The following is a 27,951-nucleotide window of genomic DNA, read 5'->3' on the forward strand; positions in this document are numbered from 1 at the left end:
GGCGTTGAAAACTGCCTTTTCGTAAGCATGATGCGCATTCGACAAACACAGACAAATCTCTCTTTTTAGTATTTTAAGATAATTATTGTCAGTGAGATATCCGTATATTGAAATTTTCCCCTGTCTTGCAGTCGTACTTTAATAAAACCTTCCAGTTCCTCAATTATAGCTGTACATACTTCTGGAACAATCCTGGTAATCAGCTGTTTCGACACTTTGAATAAATACATTAAACTTGTATACGAATCTTCTGTAGCAAGATATCATAGTGTTAATGCTAGCCTTTCCCGAATAGGCATTGCTTCTCGTCAGCCTGTGTCTTTCTTGGAAATTTCTGGCCCTATTTTGCACAGTTATATTTCGAAGTCTGTTTCTGAAATGCGACAGAAGTTGTGTAACTGTCCCGATTCCATTCGACGTAAATCATGAAGCAAGTCAGTGTCTCTATATTGATTGTGACTTTCGTAGAGTGGCGTCTGCCACCATCGCCTTTTGTTTTTTAACTTTCTTTTTATTAAACTGCCTATAATAACAACGGCTGCCTATAATTATATTTTCGTCTGCCATTATTGCCGATAATCAGCGAACGTGAATGTTTTCTGACCATTTGCTGATGATTTGTACGTTGCTCCAAATAGCGAACGAACAACGAAATTTCGCTTCATCATTCGTTCGTTGTTCGTTCGCTGTGTACGCACCTTAAGACAACCTGTTCTCTGTGAACTCTGAAAATAGACGTATTTTATAAATTATAATATTAAAGAGGAAGTAAATATTATGGAAATTCTCAGAAGATATTCTATGACAAAACTATCTATGGTTACAATTTTTTGTTACTTTCCATACCATTAAACAGACTTAAATAAATTTTCGTTTTATTTTGTTATTTCTAAATACATTCATATTCTTTCCCAGTTAGAACTTGAACAGGACACACTTACTCCACAGTCTGTAGAATTGAGTGTGTTCAGAGATCTCACAATCAGATGCAGTCTACTGGATGCATTCAACAGGTCAGCTCAGCAATGCGGGTGAAATTAGCAACGACAGTCACACGAGCACAGTCCAGTGTTTAAAACTTCACAAGCTCTCAAATTATCGATTTTGTTTCGAGTAGTGTAAATCAAGAGCTTGGTACACTTAACAACACAGTAGTCACAGCTGTAGACCAGTAGAGACGGCATGTGAAATTCTACACTTCTCAGAAAGAACACATCATTGTAAGATTTAGATCATTCTACCCTTTCCCTCTCAATCTTTTGAGGATCAACAAACATGAGACAGTCACAAGCAATCAGACACGTTAACGAATACAAAATACAGGGTGTAACAAAAGGCTAGGCTATGTCGAAACTTTAAGGAAACATTCTTCACATGTTCTATAAATATGGGTCCGAAAACGCTATTTTTGCTTATAACTTTCGACTCAGTCATTTCCGGACCATGGTCCCTTATCTCAAATTGATACATGTGCCCTTCGCCATCATCTCTGAAAGTTTGTAACACTACCTCGGAAACACCCTGTATAATTCTTGAAGGATTAAAGGAAAACACCTGGTGCATTAAATAATAATTATTACGGCATGGTTTCATTCACTCATTTTGTAGTTTCATGGGGTATGAGTATGTGTTGCATTTAGCAATCTGAACTAGTAATACAGAAACTCTGATCTTCAGTACTTACAGTACAAACACTGGCGAAGTTGGTTGAATGTCACTGTATCTTACCTGCAATGAAACAAAAGTTTATTATTATTATTATAATTATTATTATTATTATTATTATTATTATTAACCAAGAAATACAAATAAACTGTACGATAAAAGTTTTGAGTTAAAAATAATGTGTTACAAAGTAATCTTCCTGATGGTTCGAAACATGTAGAGGCCCTTTCGGTAGTTTACTGCTAGTCATTATTCCAGGAACACTGGTCCGAATCTCGTGTTATCCCGACTAACACCTGTGATGGACAAATAAAATCAAATCCGTCCAATAGTTCAGAAAATAATTCAGCCCCTTGGTGCATGATAAAGATAATCATCAATTATTGGTCTTCAGCTTAGGTTTTTACACCCAGAAATACATTTTTAATAATAACATAATACATTTTCCTGGCTTTTAGTTATCAGTTCACACAATTCCTGAATATAAAGCTTGTTTGCTCTTGTTACAAAAACACTTATAGAAGCATGCTGAAGTAGAAATCTAATTGGAGACATGTAAATAAATCGTTTGATCTATCCGTCAAAATGGAAAACTTACAGATTAGTGCTACAACGAACACTAAATAGGTATGTATGAGTGGTTCAACATCAGAGGTGAAATAGGCCTATATTCTATCAAATTTCTTGTATTTATTGCTCTCGTCTTGTATCATTTTTAAAACGCAATATTAAAAAAAAGGGTTAGATCGTTTTGTGCAAATGTTTTCGATTGTGGGTTACCATTATCTTGCCCCAAGGAGCTAAACACACAGACGGAATGGCCAAAACAATTTTTCGCTTGAGGATGCTAAAAATTCGTATCTCGAAAATTTTAAATTAAAGCCAATGTCTACTCATGGATTTATGTTTCATCCCTGGAGCAACATGCCTGAATTCAGTCTTTTGTATTTTACAACAAAGCGTTGTAACTTTTCTCAAGTAAATCGAACCTATTATTTTCTCATAACAACAAAGAAGAATAGTTATGTATAAAAAGAAGTCATTCTCTTGTTTCCAGAATTCTGTAACGTGCTGCCATCAAGTGACACACGCAGCGGTGCGGTTTTAACATCTGCCAATCGACCTTATTTCGCGAATCTCGTTGGTCTCCTGTCTCTGCTAGTCTTTATCTCTCGCTCTCTTTTTTTTTTTTTTTTTTTCAGAATGCGGGTTGATTAAAAACGAACAGATGAATGGGACTGTTACAGATAGGAGACAATACTCTAGCTACGAGCGCTACTAGTGTTTTCTGGCAAACAATGGAATAGTCCCCAAGCTCTATGCTTTTAAGCACGAACAATTTCAATACTATGACTTTTCAATCTGAATCAACCTTTGTTAAATTCGGTCAGTCTGCACTTGTTTCTGGGTGGTTTGTTGGTTTCGCAACAAAATTAATTACTCTTCTCGGCTTGTCTCGAATTACTTCATATGCCAAAAAGAGACGACCAGTTGGCGAGACTAGATTGTATTAGAGGTAAGACTATAAAGTCTGGTGACCATTAGAAACTTTTTGCGCCATGTTATATTTTTGGGTTGGAACTCAATCTGAAGGGAGTTCATTTAGCTAATCTTTATCTAGAGGGTTTTCACGCATATTGTGCCAACTATTAATTATCTCAGTGTAGAAGAACTTCCGTACACTTCTTCGTGTAGCTTATTTCATATCCTAATTCAATCTTTAAATCTCTTAAATGTACCTCGGTGGGTGTTAATGAACATATAACCAATGATCCAGAAATAGTTTTATCCATAATTTACTCTTTTCGACCAAAGGCCTCCACAATTGCTCTCGTGGACTTCTCATTTACATGAATACGTAATTTTCAATATTTACTACGTATACACTGGCAGATTAATAATTTCACTGTAGTCTCTAAATTATTACCTACAAAGATGACGAAAATGATTATAACGATCATCAGTAAAGATCATCATAACGACTACCATCATCATAATCATTTCATCGTATTATTTTTAAGGAATTAATTTAAAAAGTTAAGTTTTCGTAGTGCATATCCAAAGTTCCACGTTGTTAACGTCTTTCTGAAAACAATACTTAAAACCATAGAGTAACAAAAGTTTATTTCCATGTCGAGTTTCATAATCTTAAATTCGATACTAAATAATACTTTATGCTCGACCATGCCGAAATGTAGTAATTATACACCTAGTAGCAGTCCTTTAATGCATGTCATTAAAGTACACCTACTCATTAAAGGTCAGGTCTTTCAGCCAATGACGACTCAGGTTACAACTGTTCAGTCAATGACAGGTCAGCTTTCTACCGTTATAAAACCGCAAGTTTCGATTATTCTCGGATATGAAATCGAAAGAGAATTAGCGAAAAGTCACGGAGGCTGGAAATCCAATACTGTCGCAGAAGGTTATGTTCTGTTACTGTAATAATTAGAGTTAATTGTAAACAATATTCAAATAAATTCAATTTGTCATCTCGTTTTTCAATTCTAAATCAATTTTCAGGTTATACCAGAGTAATGTTCATCTTATTCTGTGCCAAAGTCAATGAAATTCGGCCTCGGAAAAAATCAATACTTTCGCGTCTGCGCACATCTCACAATTCGGGTCAGTTCGCACATAACCATAATTTTGAATACTTTCAAGTTAGAAATATGGTCGAGCATAAAAAGTCGTATGAAACTTGCCTATAATGGTAATTAAGACGCTCGTATGAAAATTATGAAACTCGCTTGCGCTCGTTTCATAAGCAATCATACTTGCGTCTTAATTACTACCATTATAGGCTCGTTGCATAATGTAGGCTACTATTACAATACACCAACACATCAAAAGAAGACAACTACAGTACAAGTGAACTGCTACATCACATCAAGGTTTCTTTTCCTCCTCTTATTTAATGACGCCATACCCTCCCGTTTTGAAAGGTTTTGGCGTAATTTCTAGCAATTTACAAATTCATTGTCACTATAAAATGCTATTTTCTATAACATTAATAGAAATATAAAGTTTAATCGACTATATGAAAGCCATGTAACCATTCGTTAGATTTGAATATTGCTGATTGTAAAATCTACTAACTCATGCACTTAACCAAAATGGACGCTAGAATGATGACAGTGAAACAGTTAGTCGTGAACTTAGGCCTATAACTGAATCCTATGAACAGCAGATATATGTAATAGCAGCGTGAAATATTCGATATACAGAGTGGAAGTGAAATAATCTTTCAGATTGAAAGGGACGTCAGGTACACGTAAATGAATAGAAAACTTATATTACGTTTTGTGATCAAATGCACGGTTAATTAAAAAATTAAATTTGAAGTTTCAGCAGTCCGGCAACATCGCCGTTAACACACACTACTCGTGATACAGATGTAAGAGACCAACGAATTCGGTGAGTGTCGGTAGTTAGCTGCTATCTGTCAAGATGTTGCCACTTGCTCGTATTGTGCAATGGCTTGAATTTAGAGGTTTCTAAAATTAAATTTACACGAAAACCGTGCATGCTATTAAAATACGCCAGAGGTATATTTATTTTTCATTAGATTTCCTATCGATATGGACAAAAATCATGATCCCACTCACTATAGTTATCGAATAAGAGATTGTTAAATATTTATGAAAAAATATTTTTCTTTCTAAAAAAATTGAATTTTCCACGAATATGATTTATCTGCAAGACTTTCATTCTGTATATTGAAAGAAGAAATATCATGTAATTATTAAACAGACTCTGCAATCAATTCGGACATTTCATAATTGGACAGAGTTATGCAACTACAGACAAGCCAGCAAAATCACATCGGCCTATTAGAGATGTTGAGGCATATAGTTGGAATTCATTATAAATTCAAATTGTAAATTTTGTTCAAATTAAACTGACTCTGAGCATGGAATAAAATAATTTAAGTGCAAAACAGGACATTAATACCATTACAATGGATATGTTGTTAATTTTGTAATAACAAACTAAATGTCGGTCTGTTGTCGCAGAATATAAAATGGAGGAAAAACAAGTGAGGAAGAACTGAAACAACGTGTGAGAGTAGGAAATAAGAAATCACGTGTTCACATATATTTTAAAGACATTTTGAACTATTTGCCTACAGATGACACTAAAATCTCATTTTTATTAGGATTCCTCGTTAATCTATACAAATCTATACTAATAATAAATCTGTAGCCGAAATTTTTCTGGTAATTTTCGATTTTCCAAAAATAATTGGTCCTAACATATATAATTAACCACTCTGAAACCGAAAATCGCTTTTTTGACATTTTTGTTTGTATGTCTGTCTGTCTGGATGTTTGTTACCTTTTCACGCGATAATGGCTGAACCGATTTATATGAAAATTGGAATATAAATTAAGTTCGTTGTAACATATTTTAGGCTATATGGCATTCAAAATACTTTATTTGAAAGGGGGGTTATAAGGAGGCCTGAATTAAATAAATCGAAATATCTCGTTTACTGTTGATTTTTGTAAAAAATGTTGCATAAAAGTTTCTTTAAAAATGATTTCCGATAAATTTTACTCTTTACAAAATTTTGATAGGACTGATATTTAATGAGATAAATGAGTTTTAAAATTAAAATAACGCCATCTAAGGCGGTGCAATGAAATAAGAAAAAAATGACTTCGTCTATAATGACCCTTGGACAACAACAATCGAAAGATATTAAACATAGCCTACAGAGAATGTTTCTGTGTTTGTATGAAGTAATATCGGATGCTAAATTAACCGATTTGTATAATTAATTATCATTTCACCATTGGAAGGTGTAGTTTCTCTAGATGGACGTAATGCTATAATGTTATTACAGTAACTTCTGAGTTTATTTATTTTATTTTATTGGGTTATTTTACGACGCTGTATCAACATCTAGGTTATTTAGCGTCTGAATGATATGAAGGTGATAATACCGGTGAAATGAGTCCGGGGTCCAGCACCGAAAGTTACTCAGCATTTGCTCGTATTGGGTTCAGGAAAAACCCCGGAAAAAACCTCAACCAGGTAACTTGCCCCGACCGGGATTCGAACCCGGGCCACCTGGTTTCGCGGCCAGACGCGCTGACCGTTACTCCACAGGCGTGGACCAACTTCTGAGTGAATCGAGAACAAGTAAGATTAAAATAACTTCTTATACACAGAAAAATTAATAAGCTATTTTGTACATTCATTAAACTATGGTTGAATGTAATAACAAATAAGAAACATGTTAAAGGAATTGTCATTGCACCAAATGAGTGCTCTCTGGACCAAAATGATCGCATTTTAATTATTTAAATACAATTTCAATTAAGTAACATATTGAACGATTTATCCCTCTATCAAACACGAATGTTCCCTGGATCAAACGTCCTATTTTAATTATGTAATTATTTTATATTTATTTCTAACAGGTGCAACGGAGCGCACGGGTACGGCTAGTAATTATTAAATTTACAAAATTATTGCTACTTGATCTATTGTTACATAACTCCGTCCATTATTGAAACCGAAGTCTATTAAGGAATCTCTTCTGACTATTTCTGCAGTGCTTGGGAAAAGTGCATAAGTCAGTTTCCACAAACATTTTTTATTAATTTATTGACAACTTACAGTCCACACCTATGGAGTAACGATTAACGTGTCTGGCTGCGAAACCAGGTGGCCCGGGTTCGATTTCCGGTCGAGACAAGTTACCTGGTTGAGGTTTCTTCCGGGGTTTTCCCTCAACCCGATATGAGCAAATGCTGGATAACTTTCGGTGCTGGACCCCGGACTCATTTCACCGGCATTATCACCTTCATCTCATTCAGACGCTAAATAACCTAAGCTGTTGATAAAGCGTCGTAAAATAACCTATTAAAAAAAATTGACAACTTACGGAACATCTGCTCGCTTGGGAAAAGAGACATAAGTATTTCCCCCATTATAATAATTCATACAGAAAAAAATCAAATCGACATAAACCAGTATGAAGACAGTTTTTTTTCCTTCTTTTGTAAAATTAACATTTTTGACTTGTGCCACTTCTCCCGAGCAGTACAGATTTTAAATTGAGTTGGGAATCACTTCAGGCACGCTGAAAATTTTGACAACACGACAACAATGGGTTAAATTCACTGGAAATAAGTGCAACTTTTGGGCTATAATAAACGGAATAATCTGAGACTGGAAAAAAAAAAAAAAATTAAATTATAGACACTCTACTAAAATATTCATTGCATCTTTCATTTTATATTAACACGACTCACGAGTAGGCGATCCATCACGGACATTTTATCTATTATTATCATTCGTAAAATCAATAACTACATAAACCAGAGATTGTCGTTCGTGTCATTGCTTCCACTCGCGTACATTGTACTGAACATTGCCTAATCTCCAGGCGTCTCACTAAAGTTGGTGATCCACAAGCACATCAATTGCAGTGTTTATTAAGCGATCTAAAATGTGTAATGAATAGTGTTGGGAATTATATGCACGAAACATTCTAAAATATGCATGCAAATATGTAATTAAAACGCCGAAATATGCACCAAAAGCACAGTAGGGTAAAGTTGCCTATTTCCGTGATACCCCTAATCCCGTGACACTTTTTAAAAATTGTATGTATGTCAAAGCTTTGCCGTTCGACCATAGCGCCAGACATCTTTCTCGAAAGAGTGCATCTTTCGCCTACTTTTGAGACATCGGTGAACTTTCTAGCAAGATACCCAATCCCGTGCCATTCAATGAAAAAAACGTATCACGGAATTAGGAGTATCACGGAATTAGGCAACTTTACCCTATAGGATATCCAAGGAAAACAAAATACTAATCATATCCATTCATTTAGTGTTGTGACCAAGGGTAGGTCTTTCACTGCAAACCCAGCTTTCTCCAATCTTTCCAATTTTCTGCCTTCCTCTTTGTCTCCTCATATGATTCATATATTATCTTAATGTCGTCTATCGTCTGATATCTTCTTCTGCCCCGAACTCTTCTCCCATTCACCATTCCTTCCAGTGCATCCTTCAGTAGACAGTTTCTTCTTAGCTAGTGACCTAGCAGAAGTCTTTTACGTGCTAAATCTAGAACACGGGACCCACAGTTTCATTTCTTACCAGCAGGAAGACATACTAAGAGTTTTATCTCTCTCGACTGGATTTGAACTCACGTACCTCCGATGCTGCTCATTTCATGTCTCTCCTTATTTTGCGTGTTATGGTCTCAACGAAGAATTTTCCATCCGTCGCTTCAAAGCAGACCTGGCGTTCTCTTCCCTTGTGGTCGGTAGTTTAGCATTGCTGTAGGGATTCTGCAGGCAGTTATTCTTTGAAGATGGTTTCTCCATTTGACTTAGTAATGGGAGATGAAACTCAAGATGGGCTGAATGTTCAGTTCCTTCGTAATGTCTTCATTTCGAGCAGCCTCCTGTTCTAAGGAATCGCATTTCAGAAGCTTTCGGCTTGCTTTCATGTTCCTGCCTAATAGTCCAAGCTTCGCTTCCATAACACAGCACGGGTCGAGCCAAAGTTATTATGTAGGCCTATATGTGTAATTAATCTCTCTCGAAATAAAAAAAAAAAACTTTCTGAATATATTTCTAATTCATGGTAATTTTATGTTTTTGATTTCAAATAAAAACTGTTAATTTTTTAAATAAAATTATATTTCATGTCCATCATTCACTGATAAATGAATAAATGTATGTACTTGTAAATACTGAATATGAACAAAATCAGTCCAATAGTTTAGAAGAAACAGATATACAAGTGGAAAGATGATATGTAAAAAAGTGGAATTTTAAAGAGACTAGACAAAGACAGGACATTAATGAAGAAGTTATAGAAAAGGAAAATAAAATCCTTCGGTCATAACAATTTTCGTAAATTTAATCTTTTGACCATTTTCGTCCTAACTTCATAGATTTACAATCCTTGGACTGTATTTCAGGTATTTTCAACTTTATACAGAAGAGTCACTAGACAAACATTTCGCGGAACTGTCCGGTATGGCATAGTTGCGCCCCGCGGTCAATTGGGAGGCCTAGGCATGGCATAGTTGCGCCCCGAAGAAATCAGGTAGCAGAATGGACATGGCATAGTTGCGCCCCGAAGAAATCAGGTAGCAGAATGGACATGGCATAGTTGCGCCCCGAAGAAATCAGGTAGCAGAATGGACATGGCATAGTTGCGCCCCGAAGAAATCAGGTAGCAGAATGGACATGGCATAGTTGCGCCCCGAAGAAATCAGGTAGCAGAATGGACATGGCATAGTTGCGCCCCGAAGAAATCAGGTAGCAGAATGGACATGGCATAGTTGCGCCCCGAAGAAATCAGGTAGCAGAATTGACATGGCATAGTTGCGCCCCGAAGAAATCAGGTAGCAGAATGGACATGGCATAGTTGCGCCCCGAAGAAATCAGGTAGCAGAATGGACATGGCATAGTTGCGCCCCGAAGAAATCAGGTAGCAGAATGGACATGGCATAGTTGCGCCCCGAAGAAATCAGGTAGCAGAATGGACATGGCATAGTTGCGCCCCGAAGAAATCAGGTAGCAGAATGGACATGGCATAGTTGCGCCCCGAAGAAATTAGGTAGCAGAATGGACATGGCATAGTTGCGCCCCGATGGGCATAGTACACACGAAAGTGATTGTCATAAAATAAATAAATTACTTACAAATGTTATAATGGTAGCTGCATTGAAATCAAGTAGGCCTAGCATATGATCAATTTTGCTATTTAAAATAACACTTTTTTTATTGATCACATACAATAAATGAACTGCATTTTTTGTTTGTACACCGATATCTTAACCCTACGGTACAGGGTTTCGAAAATAGAAACTTAGGACCATTGTGAATTATTAACTCTTTACCCTTTTCACTAAACTTAACATTCATTTTAAATTAACCTCACTATACGGCGTGAAAATCACTAATAAAATGTCAAGGCTGCTAAGGTCCCATATAACAACGGCTCACTCATTTAAATATGTCAGTTAATAAAATACTGCCAACTTCATGGTGTTCATTTTAACGGTAGGCTATCGATAATCGCTGCATAAACAGTAGAAAAACAGTTAATAAAGTACTGCCAACTTCATGGTGTTCATTTTAACGGTATCGATAATGAATATTAAATCGATAAGAAATCAATAAGGTTGGTTGATTACGAGGCTCGAGTTTCCGTAGTGTCTTTTTCTCTACCTATTTCATCGGGGCGCAACTATGCCACGCCTTTTTCTCTACCTGATGGGAACGGGCGCAACTATGCCCACAAAACAGGGACCCTTTTTTATCTGCTGCATCTTACCTGACCGTGGGGCGCAACTATGCCCTGTCCGAACTGTCATATTGTAATGTGGGATCAGCACTACAAAGAGTCATAGTCGCAAAATGTAATTCTGTTGAGATTTTATTCCCATCGCTAAGAATTTGTGCATTGTCTGGCTAATTCACTGGATTACAACTGCTTGAGACAACAAAGAACAAATACTCAGTTCTCAGTTCCTAAAGAGAGATATAAGGTCTATTATTCTCTATAGGGGAGCAAACCACATGATTGCATATTAAGCTCGAAAAGATTATATTTAAGCTGTAGGGGCTGTAATGATTATATTTACAGAAGTGGTAGCTCTGTTATTTCGAAATCGCAACACTGTAATGCGATTTTTTTCCCCTTTCCAACAGGCAGGCAGCGCTAAAAACACGTCTATCAGTCAAGCCAAATCACAACACATGTGCCTTGCGTCCAACCAGCTGACTGCACTGGGGTCGACGAACTGATAATAATCCTGCGGAGTACATCCATTAAAACTGATGATCTGGAAAGAATGCATAACACGAGCTTTATGGAAAACACTATAGAATCTTGTTGCTCCCTAAAGCTCTCATTGCCAGAGCGAGAGTTTACTCCACGTACTCCGAGTTCGAGTCTCGTCGTTGGCACATTTGTGATAAAGAATTGTAGAATGTGAATGTTACGTCTTGCAGCTAATTCGTATGTGCACTTTTATTAAACATTATTTTTATAAAGTTTTCACATCAGACGTGTGCTGAGGCGAATTCATTAACAGGAGAACACATTGCTATAATTTTTGCAATAAATTAATGGATATTGCATCATGATAATGCTCCGCATTGGCACTGTCGGAGAGTTTTCGACGAATATATTGTCGTACTGGAACAGTCTCCATACTCGCCAGATCATTTTTACCGTAACTTTCTTGGCACCAATGTTAAAAATGAGCGTCACAAACTTGAATGTATATTTTAAATGCTTATAACAAAGTGCTGAAATCGATGTTCTGCAATATCACAGTACTTTGCCTTTATACATGCTGTAAACGGTATAGACACTGAATATTTAATGGTGATAAGAATGATGTTCCTGGACAGAAAAGGTCTAATAGAATTTTTCGAAATTCTCAAGTTTTAAGTATAATAAAAAATCCATGTGTTCAGAACATGTAGTAAAATTTAGAATTCTTCACAAGGACACTGTTGCTTATTACTAATCAATTGTTTTTTTTTTAAATCACACATTAAAACAGATAAATATTTCAACTGTTTAAAAGAGAATTTAATAGGCTACAACTGATATCAATTGATGGAAATTGAAATAAAATAATTAAATACGTAAATATTAAATTAGCTTTTAATTAATTAATAAATAAATAAGTCATTAAATAGGTTTTAAACTGAGAAATGAATACAATATTAAGTAATTAATTGGATACAATTGAAGACCTCCCCGGAATAAGGATGTAAGTAACAAAAGTTTAATTCAGTTTTAGGCGTATATTTCATTAGGACTGTATTATTTACTATCACAACCATTTGACTAATCAAGGACAAAAATTTATTCAGCTATTGAGCGTAATAACGTATTATTATAAATAATGTTTTAAAATTACTTTTTTCACCTATATCACACATCTGAATAATCTGCTGTTACATCCTTCATATCGAGGAATTTTCATGACACAAACTACCAAGGGAGGTAACAAGATCACCCAACATAAATAAAGCGAATTACTTCTTAAAGTAGATTAATTATTTGTATTATTCTTATTTCAAAATATTAGAAGACATATAACAGGCAAATACATGGAATTTAAAAAATAAATATGGGCAAAAATGGAAACAATACTAAAAAATCATGAGTGCTACCCCAGGTAGCAGAAGGGTTAACTCTACTTTGTTTACCATAGATTTACGGTATCTACCACGTAACAAAGTTTCGGTATCTATACCGTTTACACTCTATATTTTGTACAATGAGGAAGCAAAAAGATACCTAAAAGAGGAAAATGTTAAGGGAATTTATGATAAGCAAAAAAACGTGACACCAGATTCGAAAGCTAAGCACAGGGTGAGTTCAAAAAGTGCCACCAAGAGTGGAAGAAAATCTGGAATTCAAGTATGGTACACAGGAGTAATAATAATATTTCAGTCCAGCAGTTCGATAAACTTGTATATAAATTTGCACCAATTTCGCGAGTTGGTGAATCTTATTGTCAGACCGCGTAGTTTTCCGGGTAAGTATTCGGTAATTAACTAACGACCTTCCCATGGAGCCATTAGCGTTATGGGAAAATAATTAGCAATCCGGCGTATATCGATCTGCGTAATGCAACGACTGATAGATCGGCCGCTACATCATAATGAATTGCACATTAGTAATCAAAGGGCCACGTGCGCTCTGATACCTTTTCATCCGCTTAATCAAATTCTGGGGGGCACACAGGTGACTGTGTATATTTGCAAATGCAAGTAATGAAGGCTTTCCTAACTAGCAAATTTCGAAATTAAACTTATTTACATTTTCAGATCTCCTAATCTGATTCATTTCTACTACAGGGCAAATGACTACATCACTGCTACTGTACTACCGAGGATGCCAATAAAATAAGAACGGTTTTAATAATTAATAACCTTCAACTAATTTTATATATTTCAATTGTTATTGCAAATGTTTAAAGACAGGACACGGAAGATTCATGCACGATGAATAACATTTTCAAAATGACCTCGAATGGCAATACAATGATTTAAACGTTCTTTAAAATTGTCAATAACTCTCTGGCAAGTGTAGCCAGATATAGACTCAATGAAGTTCTCCACGTTTCTCTTCAGCTCACAGACAGTTCTAGGCTTCTGTTCGTAAATATTGTCCTTTGTGTGTTCCCATAAAAAGAAATCAATAGGGCTTAAGCATAGGCGGAGAGAGAACCGTTTCCTTGGGGAGGCAAAGCAAAACCATAGAATCCCCTTATAATGGGGTTATGGGGGACATCATTTACCTCCTCCTCCCGTTATAGCTTGACCGTGGTATGGTATATCGGAACATGATCATTTAATAAAGGTATTTTCGGGGGCATGTTTCTTACAGTGTTACATCCATATCCGCAATGTTTCGGACCGAATTGTGTAGGGCTTGAACTGTAGCTCTACTACAAATGCGTCAATAAAACTACGTAACAGTGCTAACGGAAACTTTTTATATTAAGCTTTCCTGAAGATATCATATGAAATGTAAACTCTACTTTATTTAATCTCGTCTTTAAGTTTGTACATTATACCGGGATTTCTCTTTTTTTTTTTTTTTGCATTGGTGTGTAGTATGTTACTAATATTCCTCCAACTGGATAGCGGCCTGAATACCTGTAGACTTCTAACACATGAGTAGTACAGGTTGTTACAAAAGAAACATTACAGTGCTTCCATTCGTCAATTGAGGTATAGAAATTCTTATCCATTTAAATTTTTAAAATAAATATTATAGTCCAGACACATGATCTGAAGACATTTCGTCAATTTAAGCACGCACAGAAACTCAACCATAAACAAAAGCAAAAAAAGAACTTTTGAATTCAATATTTTCTAACGTTAATAAAAAGAGAGTTGAGACAAGTTTGGGAGGCAGTACCCTCCATACCCCCCCCATAACTCCGCCTATGGGCTTCAGTCAGGTTAGTGACGAACCCAAAAGAAGTAATTTTTCTTTGAAATCATCCTGTCTTGAAAATGTTCTCCCACGAGTACAATTGCAGAGCCTGCAGTATGTGGTATTGCACCATCCTGTTGGATCCACTGGTGTTCGACGCCTGCGAAACCATCTATTTTTTTAAGTTGGTTATTTAACGACGCTGTATCAACTACTAGGTTATTTAGCGTCGATGGGATTGATGATAGCGAGATGATATTTGGCGAGGATTCGCCATAGATTACCTTGCATTCACATTACGGTTGGGAAAAACCTCGGAAAAAAACCGATCAGATAATCAGCCCAAGCGGGGATCGAACCCGCGCCCGAACGCAACTTCAGACCGGCAGGCAAGCGCCTTAACCGACTGGCTGAAACCATTTATTATTTTTATGAATCTTCTTATGAATTGTTGACGGCGAGCGTATTCCCGTTTTCATCCAAAACCCAGAAAGGACCAATAGCGCCTTTCGCGCTTGGAACGCACCAACGAATTTAGGACTACGAAGTAGCTGTTCCCACACTTCTTCGACTTAGATACCTTTTTCATATATGATCAGGTTCGTGCTCATTCCATGTTAAAGAAGTGGTTGTAGTGATGGTAGAGTAGCCACAGAAGTACCTAACAGATTTGTTAGCAATAGTAGTATTAGTAGCGACAGCAGTAGCAATGTCTGTAGTAACAAGTCTCTTACATGGTCAGTTGAATGCAATGGGTCAATAGAAGCGTGAAATGAGGGCGCCTGCACTGATGCAACCGGCGTTACACTCCATGTCTGCAGGGAAGGTCAGTCGCCTTTCAAGGAAGGAGAAACCCTAAAAATCGATTCTATGACATTTTATGAATATGTTACGCCTCTGGTACTGACATTAATGGAACAGTAGTTCCTGGAGCTTTCTTCAGTCGTTCAAAGAGAAGGGAGAACAACCTCGGTTCAGAGTGAGACTGGAGGAACGTGCTTTGTTTATGCAAAATAAAGTTGGCTTCATTCGAACAGGAAAACCATGATCGGCAAAGATCCACTTTTACTTTTTCAGTATGTCAAATCTATAAAAACATGCAATTGTTGAAGTTCCGCGGTCTAGTGATTGTTATAATAACGGCTGTGGTCGAGATGGTGGATATGATGATAATGGTGAGGTGAAGTATATGATAAAGTGATGCTGATAATGAATAATGAAGATTTAGATGATGGTGAAAATTAAAACAATAAGATGTTATAGCATTGAAATGTCTGTCTTTGCTAGTTCACACTGTAACATATTCCCAGAAAACTTCGGATGCGTAGGAAGTAGCTCCTGACCAGCATTGAGTTCAAAACAAACTTTATCCGTATTAACTTTTTTCTTCCTGTTCATTATTTTTGTATTATTACTTACGTACTTACTTATAAATGGCTTTTAAGGAACCCGCAGGTTCATTGCCGCCCTCACATAAGCCCGTCATCGGTCCCTACCCTATGCAAGATTAATCCAGTCTCTACCATCATATCCCACCTCCCTCAAATCCATTTTGATATTATCCTCCCATCTACACCTCGGACTCCCCAAAGGTCTTTTTCCCTCCGGTCTCCCAAGTAACACTCTATATGCATTTCTGGATTCGCCCATATGTGCTACATGCCCTGCCCATCTCAATCGTCTGAATTTAATGTTCCTAATTATGTCAGGTGAAGAATACAATGTATGCAGTTCTGCGTTGTGTAACTTTCTCCATTCTCCTGTAATTTCATCCCTCTTACCCCCAAATATTTTCCTAAGAGCCTTATTCTCGATCACTCTTAATCTCTGTTCCTCTCTCAAAGTGAAAGTCCAAGTTTCACAACCATACAGAACCGGTAATATAACTGTTTTATAAATTCTAACTTTCAGATTTTTTGACAACAGACTGGATGATAAAAGCTTCTTAATCGAATAATAACAGGCATTTCCCATATTTATTCTGCGTTTAATTTCCTCCCCAATGTCATTTATATTTGTTACTGTTGATCCAAGATATTTGAATTTTTCCACCTCTTCGAAGGATAAATCTCCAATTTTTATGTTTGCATTTCGTACAATATTCTGGTCACGAGACATAATCATATACTTTGTCTTTTCGGAATTTACTTTCAAACCGATCGCTTTACTTACTTCAAGTAAAATTTCCGTGTTTTCCCTAATCATTTGTGATTTTCTCCTAACATATTCACGTCATCCGCATAGGCAAGAAGCTGATGCAACACGTTCAATTTTTGTATCATTAATAAAAGAAAATATATTTTCTTACTTACCGTGAAAGAAAACACGTACTCTACGTAAGCAGACTTTTGAAATTAGAAAAACGTACTAGGCTGGCAATGAAGTTATAAAATACATTATATAAGTCAAAAAACGCCGAAGCATTTTACCCTAAGATATCGAAGCCGATACTTTTTATTGTTTCTTTATTAATTAAACATTACAGGTAAGAGTGCGGTAATATTTATACCCCATTTAAAATTCAGAATAAATTAAGCACCTCATATTGTCGTCACTAGCATGAAAGGAAAACTTCTATTCCGCCCACGCTTCTTGAAATTTTCGTTTTTGTTCTTTTTTCTGTTTTAAAAAAATACATTTCGAAACATAGTAGCCAACACACTTACAGTATTACAAGTGTACGTCCGTTGCTGATACCTGTCTGTCTAGTTCTAAGGAAGTGAAGGGGGTAAGAAGAGGGTGGGGTATGATGCCATCGTTAAGGCTTGATTAGGGGCAGGATCATGTATCGCGGCACAGCTTTTGGCGATCACTGGCTTATAACTACGTCAATCCTCGAGCAATTCTCCTATGCTCCCCATTTATAGACTGGGTTATAAACTGGTGGACGGAACGGACTTAATTCACAGCAAGGGCTTTTGCGGACACGGATTCCTATATGAAAATTGTTTGTAATAATCTGCTTTATCATCCATAGAAGTTTATAACAGAGTCACAGAAACCTCCTGTATATAAAATGGGCCAAATTATTGAAATATTTAATTTCCAGCCAATATCCTTATTTATTCACCATCATTGGTTATTTTTAATCGGATGCTGTATCAACTACCTGGTTATCTAGCATCGATGAAATTGATTATAGCGAGATGAGGTCAAGTATCCACCATGGGAATATCACACATTCGCCTTACAGTTGGAAAAATCTTTGAAAAGCCAATCAGGTAATCAATCCAAGCGCGGTTCGAACCCACGCCTCGAATTACGAGTCCAGCTCACTATCACCTGATTTACGCTGATAGCTCTTCATTTTTCAGTAGGTAGCCTACACGTGCCCTTTTCATTACGAAATATATTAATATTGTTTTTATATAGTTTCTTTAGTTTACCGCCACGTACGACATAAACTTCAGTCTCACATTCAACTTTAATTAATAAATCCAGTAAACTTCTACTTCATAGCTTAAATGGAAAACTGCGAACTTAAATATTAATTTTTATTCACGAGAGAGCCTGAACACTCCTCACATTATTTATTAATATCTTGAAAAACACTTCAGAAAACTTCCTACAGTTTGTTAAACTAGGTACCAATCGCTTCGATCGATGTGTGCGGGGTTAAAGTCCATGCTGACAGAATTAGTCCAACGAGGTAGCACCATAGAGAATATTCAGCAGATATAATTTTAATTGGTTATTATCATATCATCATCTTCTTCTTGTAGATGTACAGTTGAGGCAACCCGCTAATGTATGGGAATTGCCTGTAAAATCTGATAACCGTTGGGAAACCGCCTGATTGCACGTCTCTACTGTTCCGGACTGTAAATCCAATCAAACGGCTCTCTCACCATAGATCATGCCATTCATCATTGGCGTAGACAACGCTTAATAGACCAATGAATTGTCCTAGCGAAGGACTTCTACAAGTCCTCTCCGTAGATGGTTAAAAAACTAAAAAGATATTATTATGTTCAAGTGATTTAACGAACTCACTTAAATTCTGCCATTTCCTATTTTCTGGGACTCTATGGTTACGTGTTCCTAAAGAACAAGTGGTACGTAGCGGAGGTAGCTTTAGAAGTAGTAGTAGTAGTAGTAGTAGTAGTAGTAGTAGTAGTAGTAGTAGTAGTAGTAGTAGTAGTAGTAGTAGTAGTAGTAGTCGTAGTCGTAGTAGTAGTAGTTTTACTAGTAGTAGTAGTGGTAATAGTTTTAATAGTAGTAGTAGTAGTTTCACTAGTAGCAATAGTAGCTTTAACAGTAGTAGTAGCTTTAAAAGTAGTAGTAGTAGCTGTTGTTATGTGGTAGTAGAGGTAGTACTAATAGAAGTAATGGTAGTAGTTTTAGTAGTACGTCTAATATAAGTAGTTTTAGTAGTAGTAGTAATAGCTTTAGTAATAGTAGTTTTAGTAACAATAGTAGTAGTTTTAATGGTAATAGTAGTACTAGTGGTATTAGTTTTAGTAGTAACAGTAGCAGTTTTAGTAGTAGTAGTAGTTTTAGTAACAGTAGTAGTAGTTGTAGCAGATTTAGCAGTAGTAGTTTTAGAAGCAGTAGTAGTAGTTTTAATAGTAATAGTAGGCTAGTCCTAGTGGTATTAGTTTTAGTAGTAACAGTAGCGGTTTTAGTAGTAGTAGTTTTAGTAACAGTAGTAGTTGTAGCAGATTTAACAGTAGTAGTTTTAGAAGCAGTAGTAGTAGTTTTAATAGTAATAGTAGTAGTAGTGGCATTAGTTTTAGTAGTAGTAGTGGTGGTAGTTTTAGTGGCAGTAGTTTTAGTAGTACTAGTAGTAGTAGTAGTGGTGGTGGTGGTAGTTTTAGTAGCAGTAGTAGTTTTAGTATTATCAGTAGGAATAAAATTAGTAGTGTTATTTAACGACACTTTGAACTGCGCAGATTACTGGGTGTCGAGTCCAAAATCAAAGTCGACGAAGAATGGTCAACAAATTTGGCATGAAACCCTCTATTAGGGACAGTTCCTCGTGACCTCGCCAGGAATTTAGTTCGGATGTCCGGCGTGTAAAACTTCTGAATTGTGCGCCTTCACGAGACACAAAGTTCTTGAAACCATAACTGCAGACGTTCAGAATAAGTTATTATGCTTACTTGAAGTCATTATTTTGATTTGTTATTATTCTCTTGCCGGTGCGGCAAGTTTCACTGTTCAAGAGCGGAAATTTAATTCAGTACGTGACGGAACTTGTTCCTTAAATTGGATTTAAAGCGAGCAGCACTTGGCGCTTTTACTTCGGGTGCTCAGTTAGCGAATCAAAAGCTTCGTAACGAGTGTTTGATTCCCCATGAAGGACTGCAACTTGCTTCGTGCAGGAACAAAAACTTCGCCGGCCTCTCCTTGGCTTCAGGGTGAGTTACAGCACCCCCAACGAACCTAAGGCTTAGGACCCTCCCCTCCTTGTCACGTTCTTTATCGACCCTTCGCAGAATAACTTTCGTTTCCGATACCGGCAACTTGAGAAAATGACAGCCATAATCTCTTCTCTATCAGTGCCAATGTCATAGTAATCAATACTGTCATTGTAGTCTTCACTGTCACATTAATAGTAGTCATCATTGCGGTCATTATTTTCACCGAGTTAATTACTTTCGTCATCATTGCAGTCATTTTCTTCTTCTTCTTTCCCTTAGTTTAACCTCTCCCTTTTAGGTTCTTATTACACGACCCACGTCACCCGGGCCTTACAGGGCCGCGACCTGGAGGTCATTTTCACCGAATTATTACATTCATCATCATTGCGGTCCTTATTTTCAACGATTTAATTACATTCGTCATCATTGCTGTCATTGTTTTCACTGAATTAATTACATTCATCATTGCGGTCATTTTCACCGAATTAATTACATTCGTCACCAAGGAGGTTGTTTTTTTCTGAATTAATTACATTCATCATTGCGGTCCTTATTTTCACTGAATTAATCATATTCGTCATCATTGCGGTCCTTATTTTCACTGAATTAATCATATTCGTCATCATTGCGGTCCTTATTTTCACCGATTTAATTACATTCGTCATCATTGCGGTCATTGTTTCATTGAATTACATTCGTCATCATTGCGGTCAATTTCACCGAATTAATTACATTCGTCACCATTGCGGTCATTGTTTTCACTGAATTAATTACATTCGTCATCATTGTGGTCCTTATTTTCACCAATTTAATTACATTCGTCATCATTGCGGTCATTGTTTTAACCGAATTAATTACATTCGTCATTATTGTGGTCATTATCTTTACCGAATTAATTACATTCGTCATCATTGCAGTCATTATCTACACCGATTTAATTACATTCGTCATCATTGCGGTTATTATTTTCACCGAATTAATTACATTCGTCATCATTGCGGTCATTATTTTCACCAATTTAATTACATTCGTCATCATTGCGGTCATTATTTTCACCGAATTAATTACATTCGTCATCATTGCGGTCCTTATTTTCACTAATTTAATTACATTCGTCATCATTGCGGTCATTGTTTTCACCGAATTAATTACATTCGTCATGATTGCGGTCATTATTTTCACCGAATTAATTACATTCGTCACCATTGCGGTCATTATTTTCACAGTTTTCTTTACTGTCATCATAATTGGTGATATTATTTCTATCGCGGTTTATTATTGTCATCATGCGGTTAATAACCCGTCATCATCACGGTCATTATTTTCTTCATCGGCATTATCGCTTTCATAATCGTCATGGTCATTAGTTTCATATTCATTGTCGTCACTTTTAATCGTCGTTTTATCATCGTCAATTGTTTCATACTCATCTTCACGATCATTATCTCGTAGTCATTATTTTCATTATTATTTTCGTAAACATCGTTATGGCGATGCCGATATAGGCTACCGTGAAATACTGAATCATACTGTCTGTATTAACCTAATATAGTAACGAAGAGTGAATTGCAGTATCAATATTGAAGTTTGCACTTAGCGAAATCGCGAGATTGTCAGCAAAGACCTTGAGAGAATATTTACAACGGATATATTTCCCAACTAGACAGCCTGATGTCACGGCAACATGGATCAGTTTTAATTTCTCGGACGAAGAAAAAGTGAACGCAATAATTCTTCTGCTCGTAGCAGTTCCCAATAGCGTGGATATATTTGCTTTCACAAAACAACCTGCATAATTCTAACAAGAAAATTTAGTTTACGGAGAAATAGGACCATTTCAGTCAGGAATGTAAATTCAAAACTCAGCTTCAGTAGCCACAGAAGAGGAGATACACGTCTGTGTTTCCGAAGAATTTTGGGTCAAGATACAGAGTCTTAGTTCTGTATTGGATCATAAAGGGATCAGGTGGGCGAGGCCCAAATCATCGTAACGAACCCTCCTGAGGCCCATATCCTGTCAGCGCTATCCTGGCTGAATCCCAAGGGACTTTCTCTGATTCCTTGAGAGTGACCTCAAAAAGAGTTCGAAGGAAGTAATGAGGGAACAGATGTTATGTCCAAGGACTGGATTGTTCCCTCGGGTAAGGTTTCATATACGAGTAATCTGTGGATATTAAAAAATGGAGCTCCCCTCTCCAGGACACACACACACACACACACACACACACACATACATGTATAATGCGTTCACCTGTATTGTAATGCGACTGAGTATAATGGGGACATAGATTAAAGCTAGGAGAGAAGACACATTTCAACACACAACGATGCGTCGAAGATAAGGAAAAGTACGTACAGTGTAATTAGTAACAAGAAGTTATTATACTATATATTTTTCTGAAAAATAAACGAATAAAAGGTAGAGTATTTAGAAGATATGACAGAGACGATGCGCGATAGGTAGAAGAGACGCCTCAGGAGTTTCTTCATTCAAAAGACAGGTCACTGTTTCATTAAGTATATTTTATTTGCACTTCTTCATAACGTAAAGAAATAGAACATATTTAATGAATTAAGATGAATGCTAACGTAGCACCAGTGAGAAGTCTTCATGGGAGATCCTTGGACGGTTTCCGTTGCAGATACTGCAACGAGATTGAAACCTTAGCACACGTCCTAGGATCCTGTCAGCATGGAGAACTCCTGAGAAATTCACGCCATCATAACATCCGAAAACTAATAGCACAAGCCCTTAGAAACAAATCCTTCGAGGTCCATGAAGAGGTGCACTGCGTTGCGTCTGAAGGCGGCGGAATTAGAAGAGCGGACATCGTGGCTCTAGACAAGACTAATAGTAAAGGCTTTATACTGGACCCAACTGTTAGATTTGAGATGAGCCAGACCCAACCATCCGAGGTCAACAAAGAAAAACAACAAATTTATAAGCCTACTATTCCGTATTTTCGAGAAAAATATCAGATGGAAGGCACCTGGGAAGTACATGGTTTAATGATCGGAGCGAGGGGCACCATCCCACGATCAACTGTAAACACTATCAAAACATTTGGAATCCATGACATCATTCCAAAAATAATTACTTCTAGCATTAAAGGGTCTGTGGCAATTCTGAAAAATCATTTATACGGAATATCATAATACCCCCCCCCCCTTTTCTATTCGTTAGTGTGTGATTGTTACAAATATATGTACAAATTTATTATTTCTTAAACTTAAGCTCCTAGTTCACATTTAAATTTGGCTCATCTATCTTCCTGTAATCATTACTATTCTTATATGTGTGTTATTCTGTGTTTTTGGCAACCCAGGATGCCTGGGCAGACTATTTCTTGAAATAAATTATATATATATATATATATATATATATATATATATACATGACAGGAAAGAATGGAAAGAAATGTAAATACGCATTTGTATGAGTGAATGAATGCATGCATGGATGGATGTAATTAATAACAGTTATGGAGGAGTGTCATTTTCTTTAGATACAATGGACATGGAATAAGAAGATGAAGATGTAGATGTGGAAGTAGGATTTCGCACTTTATTTGGTACAATGAATTCATGTTCATCGATTTACGTAGAAACAGTTGGCGACACTAACTAAACAAAAGAACGCCCATGCGATAAATTGATAGTCAACAATCGAGCTGCAGAAATTATCACGATGTATGACTGTGATTGGTTTGAATTCAAAATTTCATTACACTTCATTGGCCGAAAATGAAATGACGAAAACGAAATAGTCAGCGAGAAGTATAGCAATGTTCTGACAACATCAGTTGGTACCATTGCTCTGATATAGACGCTTGCATAGAGAGTAGCGACAAAAGAAATTTTGTGCGAGATCGTGCGTATTTGCTTGTTTTCCACACAGAACCAATACGCGGTAAGTGTGAAATACCACATTCAGTATTCCCAACGTAACACACATAACAATTTCCCTCTTCTTACCGCTTAAGCGCGACATTCATTTTACTGCTTTAGGCTTTTAACATATTATTTTTAGAGACGTTTGACATAGTAATAATTATAAATTGGAAACTTACCACTGCAATTTCACCTAAATTGCAATGTTAATTATTGTTTTTAAATATTTGCAAAAATTAAGTAAAGTCTACTACTCCACAAAACTTATTGCATTCCTGATACAAGCAACATTAAGGAAGCCGTGAAAAAAGCAACAAGATTCCAGATGCCGATGTTATTACTGCAATATGTTACATAAATAATATTGTTAAAATATTAAAATGAAAAAATAAATCATTACATAACCTTACCGTTTGTTTTAAGTTCGCATTTATAGACTGGGGGGAAAAAAAGACAGGCGTATATCACGGCCTGCTGGAGTATAGTAAACACAGTAAACATTTTATAGCAACAATGTTGAAGAAAGATATTTTGGTTTTCCGAAGTTGCCGTCATTAAACAGAAATCAACATGGAGATTTCATTGCAACTAATTAGAAATTCGCCTTTCAGGTATGTAATAAACGATCTTCGCACAAAATAATGTACGATACACGAGCGGTATGTTTGTTTTCATGTTCTCGGAAATTAAAAAAAACTCAACTACGTTTCGCTTTTTCAATCTTTTCCTCGAACATGAAAACGTCAACATACCGCTCTTGTAACGTATATTACTATTGCATAACGATAATGTGGAGGATGTATTGGAAGACCAAGATTAGGGAAGTTTTTGAGTCATACTTGTAGCAGAGGAAAAAGACTAGTAATATTTATAATCTTTGACGTTTCTTCAAATCTGTCTCGGTTTTAGCTACAGTGAGATATCTGAGCAGTCCATGGATATCGAATCCCATCTTGTTCGACACGGCAGTGATTGAGGCAACTGCTTTGTTAATGAGGATCCAGTGTTCCATTCTCACTGCAGTACTATGCTCTTACAGAGGGCGCGACTGTTTCTTGTCGCTGGCTGGGTAGCTACCACTTACGCATTTGTATATTTGCTGAGAATTTCCATTTGCAAAGCATACAACATGCATGAGGTCCTAGACTGCAGATCCCTTTGAGTGCATTTCTGCTTCTGGAATTCTAAAAGGTTTCCTTTTGGCAGTGGCGGATCGTCTTGACCTTCTGAAGTAAGGATTCCTTCTACATCTATTTCTCTCCTTTTGCAGATGACTAGGTAATCTCAACTAAGAATGAATAAGCCGGTTTACAGAGAGGTGTGTGAATGTAAGTTATGTACCGCGTGTTGTTCTCGGTCTAGGACATACGGATCTTAAGGCTCACTCTCACTTAAGGCTGATTAACAATAAACCGGGAACGGAAACGACAACGAGAACGAGAACGGAAATAATGTTATAATAAACAAAATGTATTTCTTTTGTGCTTCTTTGGATTTTAATTTTTACATGATGTTTCCATTAATTTACGTATTTCACTTATGACGTACATAATCATTATTAAAATAGTATTTTATGTTTTATCATTATAATAGCAAATATAATTCTGAACAAGATTTATTAATTTTTCTTCGTTCATATTATTAAATTATAATTTTCTATGTTATGTACTATTTCAACAATAAATTTCAATAAACAAATTACGCTTTCAAAAATTGATATGGCCCATTTGTTTTTTCACAAAGGCTTCACGTAAACATACGATCATACCTGAAACAAGAAATTCTGTTCCGGCAATGGAATAAATATTCTAGGTCATGAATTCTGTTCGATTCGATTCGACGCGCCGCTTTCTGCTATCTTCCATTTAAAGACATTGTGAATAAAAATTCTGTTCGATTCGATTTCGTTACGTGGGAGCAGATCTTAACATTACCATAAGAAATCTATGTATAAAAACAATTAAGAAGTACTTACAGTGGGCCAAGTTTAGAAATTAGTGGAATGCGATATTTCCATCGAGGCCACTTTCCAATTTGAGCCTATCCAAGGTGTGAAAAGTAACATCACATTTCTGTCAAACAATTTTTCTTACAAGTCCACTATAATGGAATCATAATGTGCATGCAAGACAGTAGACTGTACCAAGCGCTACCAACTAACATTCCACTTAGTTAAGAAATTTAGCCAATATTTGCCAGTTTTCGCTCAATTAATCAGTGTCACAACGGCTCGCACTCTCTCACGGAGGTTTATGAAGCTGCAAGGTCCACAGTTTGAAATTAATATTTTGATAGATCGCAGTTTTTGACTGTAGACAAAGAAGACACAAACATTCCATGGAAAACTTATAATTCAAATTAAAGTTCCATTGACAAAAAATATAGCTTATGCCTCATGTATAAAAAATGATATTACACAGAACGGTAGCGCATTCAGTGGTAAAAGGCGATTATATTTGCTGAATTTACTTACGGTCCAGAACATCCAACGCTGTAAAGTAACGGCTAGCATGTCTGACCGTTAAATAAGCGGGCTCGGGTTCAAATCCTGCTTGGGGAAATTTTGTTAAAACTTGACTTATGGGGTTTCTAAAAAAATCGATTCAATTATTAAGCAATTAAAAACTATGGTGGTGCATTGACAAACATGTAAATAAACATTCATTTGTTTCATATCGCGATCTTCCGTAGCATCTATTATTGTTTCATTAAAGTATTAAAATAATACAAATTCTAACTTAGACATGTTATACACCATTACATTCAGTATTTGAAAACGAGTGAAATAATCCCCAAATATACAGAGTAATATTTGAAATAAAGTTAATATGATTTCCTGTTAAATCGGAAATGGTATTTAAATGACACTTACAGTATAAATGTTTGTATATTTCATATCACATAAACAAAGGTGTATTTCTAAACAAAAAAATTACCCGACTCTGGGATTTCGATAGTAGAGACAGTAGTTGTTTTTGTCTTCGTCGTCACCACCACCACCACCACCACCACCACCACCACCACCACCCTTTCCGCAAGAATAATTATGGAATGTCAGACGAAAATACATGGGTTCGAATCTAGATACAGAGGTTGTTAGGTCTGCGGATTGTTTATATGTGAATAAAATATGACTTTTTATAAATGCAAAATATGAAAATCATAAAAGTGCTCTGGCTCCGTCTGGCCTCGAGAAATAGTAGCTTGACGCTGCCAGGGTCGACAGACCTCAAATACACCCCTGCACAAACACTTCTCCAAGTTTCACACAAATCATAGTATACAAATGTAACTTGTAATATTTGAGATCTGCCAGAATCCAGTTACGCTCAGTGTAAGTTGTAAATATGGGGTGTCTTTCTTTTTTTGTTCCTCAAGCACTGCGTTGGTTTTGGATACAATAATGGACAAATGAATGCAGCCAACAATAATATCAGCAATGAGTATCCGCGGTTCTAGCAGGCTTTGCCTACAATAACTTGAATGTGTGCTGAAACATTAAACGTACGTTTTAGAGATGCCTAATGGAAAAAAACTCAAATACGAGTATATTAAGCTTATTAATAATACTGAAATAATGTGATAAAATCACGTACATTTTCTCCATAAATAAGGGCCGTATTTACGCAAAAACAAATCTGATCATGCATGTTTCGCATTATCTCGAATCTCAATTAATTTCTTCATTTTCAATTTTTTGCTTCTTCATTTCTTTGTCTTTATTCTTTTACCTCTTCCGGTGTTGAGAAATTTCAATGGTAATGGGGGTTATATTCTTCGTAAGGCCTACAGATCGGTTTAAGGGAAGGGATTCTTCGCATAGGAGGATAGCTCGGGGAGAAGAGTAGATCCTGATTTTCCTTTGGATGAAGAGCTTAACTAACGCAGCTGTATGCAAATGGGCTTAACTAAAAATCACCAAATCTGAAGTTATGCAAATCTGCTAACGAGTAAGAGAACGAACCTGCGTAACTGCACGATAAAATCTAATAAGCATTTACTCAACATGACCATTATTTCGAGGTGTTCTGCAACACAGGAATACATCATTATCAGTGTTATTATTATTATTATTATTATTA

The 27,951-nt window shown here is 36.3% G+C and overlaps 1 protein-coding gene across 3 annotated transcripts in view; it reads right to left on the reverse strand.

Annotated features, from left to right (window-relative positions):
* LOC138711098 (uncharacterized) overlaps positions 1–27,951 on the reverse strand; it is a 235,225-nt gene that overhangs the window by 86,883 nt on the left and 120,391 nt on the right. The window lies entirely within an intron of this gene.

This window comes from Periplaneta americana, chromosome 12 (genome assembly GCF_040183065.1).
Source record: "Periplaneta americana isolate PAMFEO1 chromosome 12, P.americana_PAMFEO1_priV1, whole genome shotgun sequence".
NCBI lineage: Eukaryota > Metazoa > Arthropoda > Insecta > Blattodea > Blattidae > Periplaneta > Periplaneta americana.